General features: G+C 43.9%; 1 long non-coding RNA gene across 1 annotated transcript; it reads left to right on the top strand.

Annotated features, from left to right (window-relative positions):
- The first annotated feature begins 94 nt into the window (after nucleotides 1-94).
- On the top strand, nucleotides 95-4,285 carry LOC114905192. The gene is made up of 3 exons (XR_003796106.1): nucleotides 95-272; nucleotides 1,961-2,228; nucleotides 3,777-4,285. It is a non-coding gene; the product is annotated as an uncharacterized LOC114905192 (long non-coding RNA).
- The last annotated feature ends 464 nt before the right edge of the window (nucleotides 4,286-4,749 follow it).

Below are 4,749 nucleotides of genomic sequence, written 5' to 3'. Positions count from 1 at the left end.
GAGGTCGGACGCCCGCGGCCGCCGCCCCTCCCCGCCCTGCGCGAGGCCGCGCGCGTGCGCCGGAGCAGCCGCGGGCGAGGCGCGCGAGGGAGGAGTCGGCACGAGGACACGCAGGCCCTGCGCGCTGAGCAGGGGCGCCCGCGAAGGAAGGGACAGGGGCGCCCCTCGTCCCGCTCCTGGATGCGGATCCCGCGGGCCCTCCTCTGCCCGGGGACACTCACAGGCGAAGCCCCAGTCTCCCGCGCGGCTCTTCCACTTCCCGAGGCTGAGAGGTATGAGCGGATGGAGCTGGAGTCCGCGGGTTAAGTGGGTAGATTCGAGCGGTCCCGCCCACCCGGGGCTGGGCGTTGCTGCCGGGAGTTCGCTCCACCGAAGGAGGGCCTAGAGAATCCTGGGCTGGGATTTGGGTTTCTGATGCTCGACAGAAAACGAATTTAGCGTTTGCTTTTAAGTGGGTTGCTGAGCCGCTTTTGTCTCCTCGAATTGCTGCCTCTCTGGCAAATTGGCAGAATTTGCTGCACAGTGAGGTCAGCTTGGAGAGGGCAAGGCTTGTGGTTGTCAGCAGTTCTGTGTCTTGCGTTATATTTACTGTTTTTTTCAGCAAATGTGTGTTGTCCTCTGTGTGCTCACCGCCAGGTTCCTTTTGCCTCCAAGGTACTTACAGTATGGACTAAACCCCAGCACAGAAGATCTAGTAGAGGTATCTGTACTGGCCGTTGGTTTTGTTTAACAACAAGATTTTAAAAGAATTAAGTTTTTAGTAGTAGCTTCTAATTTAGATTTACATTTTAAGGACAAAATGAAGTGACAATAAGCCCCGCCTCCCGCTTCTCCAGCGATTCCCTGGATGGGTCTTAGGGGATTCGGAGGCCTTAAAATTATGTGCAAAATTTTGTGGGTATATGTATTTTCTTGAGTAAGTCCCTTAGCTTTCATCATATTCTCAAATGGGCACTCAAGATTTAAAACAACAACACTGTTAGAAGAACTCATAGATCAAGCCTCTAGCTTCTACTTGGAGTTGAATTACAGTGCAAACTCCCATTTATCCAATGTTTATAAATGTATTTTGACAACAGTCCACATGAATTACCAAACTTCAAGTTACAAAAAATACAATAGAGAGTCATATGAAACATCATTTTCCTCTGAAGATCCCGATGATACTTTAGAATCTTGCATGTCTCTGGTGCAAGAGCAGCAACTGTTTTTGGAATCCAGGGCAGTCCATCACTTTTGAATGCCCACAATATTCCTGCAGAGCTGCAGTCATGGGGGTCAGGTCTAGGGAACTGGGGGTCAGAGATCCCCTAGTTCCCTAGACCCAGAATACTCAATAACCAGGGGACCCAGGTCATTATCAACAGAAGGGAGAAAGTTTCCTGAAGGTTGCTTTCTTAATTCCAAATATCTTAATCCACCCAGATTGGGAGTAGTTTATTTGTTGTTTTTACTTTTAGTTTGTTATATTGCCTGACATTCTACTAATGAGAGATACAAATGAATAGAGCAAGTATTTCACGAATGTGATCACTCTTTAGTATACATTTTGCAAATGAGATTCCATTTAAGGAATGGGAATAGATGTTTTTAAAGCAAGATGAGGCAAGAGCAAGGAATTTGGGGGGTATTTACAGTAAACTTTGTTGGGAAGGGCTGAAGCTCTGCACCCCAGTTTATTTTTACTATTTTGTGTACTGAGTACCTAGAGAGAGTAATGGGAGGACAACAAAAGCTATAGGGTATTTTGAGGTATGTCCACAAATTCTGTGACATGCTTCCCATCAATAGGTAGAGCTTAATTCCCCTTCCCACTGAGTGTGGGCTGCTCTTAATGTATAACTTGTGGCTCATTATGAACAGAATATGGGTGAAGTGACAGTGTGTGGCTTATAAGACTAGGTCATAAAAGGCATTGCAGCTACCTTCTTGTTCTCACTCTTGGATCACTTGTACCTAGGGAAGCCAGAGCTATCATGTCATGAGGAACTCAAGCAGCCCTGTGGAAAGGCTCACATGATGAGGAACTGAGGCCTCCTGCCAACAGCCATATGAGTGAGCCATATTGGAAGTGGATCCTGCAGCCCCAGTAAAGCCTTCAGGTGACTGTAGCTTGGGTGATGCTGACTGAAACCTCATGAGAGATCCTGAGCAGAATCACCCAGATAAGCCACTCTCAGATGACCCACAGAGACTATGAGATGATAAATGTTTATTGTTTTAATATGGTAAGTTTTGGAGTAGTTCGTTACACAACAATAGATGACTAATATAGTCTATTATCAACTTTCCTCTGTACCAGGAAAGATACCTATCTTAGTCTTTTATCACACGTGGGCTCTTGTTCCTAGGCCTGCCTTGGGCTAGTGGCATGGTTTCTATCATTGAACTTTAAAATGGGCTAAATAAGTAGACTTCTGTGAATAGTCTTGGAATGTAACCACCATTTTCAAACTTATGTCTATGTATTCAGAGTTTATAACAGTAGACAAACCAACTTTTGAAACAACCCATTTATAAGCTGAGTACTGCCTGCAATTCTGCTAGCTCTTGTTCAGTATGCCATTCTTTTATAAGAGACTTAATACTTCTTTTTAGTATGAAGAGCTTTTCTGCATGGGCAAATGGAAAAAGTTGTCAACGATTTAGGCTCTCTTAACCAGGTAACCCATAATACACAGATTGTTTAGTTAACAGCAGAGGCCTGTCATTTTAACTGCAGGACACATATCTTGGGGCAGTTAACTGGAATAGATGCAAAATACCCTATGTCAAAACCTGTTTTCTGGCCTAGATATCTCTTAGAACAAATGACAATGCTGAAAATAATACTACAGCTAACGTTTACTTAAGGCTTGTTTATGTGCCAGGCACTATGCAGGGGACCTGATTTACCTGAGCACATTTAATCCTTACAACATCACTATGAAGAAGGTATTGATTCAAAGCATGGGTCTTGGAGTCAGACTGCTTGTGTCAGAATCCTGGCTTTACATCTTAAGGTCCTATAATTTCTGGCAAACTATTTAACCTCTTCGTGCTTCAATTTTCTTACCTATGAAGTGGGGATGATAAGGGTACCTGCTTCACAGGGCCGTGATGAGGGTTAATGGATGTAAAGCATGTAAAACTTAGCATACCTAGTTCCTAGCACATAGTAAGTGCTCAATCAATGCCAGCTATTACTATTCTTTTAAGTAGGTGGAGACATGGAACCTCAGGGAGATTAAGTAACTTGGCCACAGTCGTAAAGCTAGCAAACAGAGCAGGAACTCAGTTCCCGATCAGTTTGGTTTCAGAGCTCAAGCTCTTAACCATCACTCTACACGGTCCCTCTCGGTTTCTTTCTGCATAAAAATGGAATGATCTGCAAAAAAGCATCTAGACTTCTTGCGGTATGTTAGGAGAGATCCCTGTTTCATATATGAAAGATTTGCCAGCACCAGGAGACCTCTGCATCGTCCGGTGAAATCCCTCTTGGGAATGGAGGGGAAAAAAGTGGAAAAGTTTTTTTAAAACTGAAATGTGGAAAAGGTGCTTCATCTACCTATTTGACAGATTCAAATGCTGCATATTCCCCATCATGAGAACTCCTTTCTCCATTGGAGTATGTGGCGATAGGAGGTTCCCATAGGATGTTTTTGGAATGTGTTCCCTTATCTTTTTCAGGAGGGGATGAAAGCTGTTGGGTGGGCATGACCAAGGGTTAGTGATGTGATACGCCACTACGGTGAACGGTGAACGTAATCATTTCTTCTTTCTGTGGGTTACTCTAGTAACAGAAAGGCTGGAGATTCAGTTTAACCCCTCCTCCAAGGAAGAAGAAGAAATACCAGAAATAGATTGCCTGAGGACAGGCAGTTGCCTTCTTGGACGGGGAGGAGATAAATGAGAAGATCTCTGGCCCTTGAGACCATCTACCCTGTCACCAACCTGTGAGCCAAAACCTACGCTTAGTCAAGTTCATTGTTTTCATATCTTTGTTTTTGTCTTTGCTTATTGCTTAAATTAAACATTCCTATGGATTTCTCTAACCATGTCTGGCTGAAATGAGAGGGAATAACAAGGTCCCAGCTGGGATGGTAATTTGAGAACTACGCACGCCAGTCTTGGAATCTGGAGGTGGTGGCTGGGCTGAGGGAGCTTGAAGGTGAGGGTGGAACTTGTAGAACCTGGTTCAGCTTCTAATTTTGCCATCCATTCACTATGATCTCTAGCAGTGTACTATTGCTGAGCTTATTTTCTTGTGTGTTAACAGTGGAAAATAATAGTTGGCCTACCTATTTCATAGGGACACTGTAAGAATGCAATGAGATTCTGTATGTGAAAGCGTCCCCTTACCTACTTCACTAGTGAGAACTATTAAAGACCATGCCATCTGAACCAAATTGCAAAGCAAGGGTACAGACAAATGCTGGTCATGAAATATCTTCCACTTGTGCCTGTCCCTTCTAAGGACTGCTACACTCCATCCTTGGTTTATTAATAACATGTTTTGGCTCACTTAGACCTCTAGGTCACCACCACATACGTTTCACTGTTAAAATTCCTTTATTTCTCTCCTAGGCTCTGTTTGTGTCCATAGCACCTAACATCGTGCTCAGAGCAGGAACCCTGTAAATACACGTGGATTAATAGATGAAAATATTCTGCTTATAGAGAGCTCATCCATGACTTTAAATTCCCCTCTAACAAACATTTCTATTTCTTTAAGCTGGTGTGTAAAGTCATTTGTAAGAAATTCTTATT

Source organism: Monodon monoceros, unplaced genomic scaffold, assembly GCF_005190385.1.
Source record: "Monodon monoceros isolate NGI ecotype Baffin Bay Population unplaced genomic scaffold, NGI_Narwhal_1 Super_Scaffold_21, whole genome shotgun sequence".
Taxonomy (NCBI): Eukaryota; Metazoa; Chordata; class Mammalia; order Artiodactyla; family Monodontidae; genus Monodon; species Monodon monoceros.
This window is presented reverse-complemented; position numbering and strand designations above follow the sequence as displayed.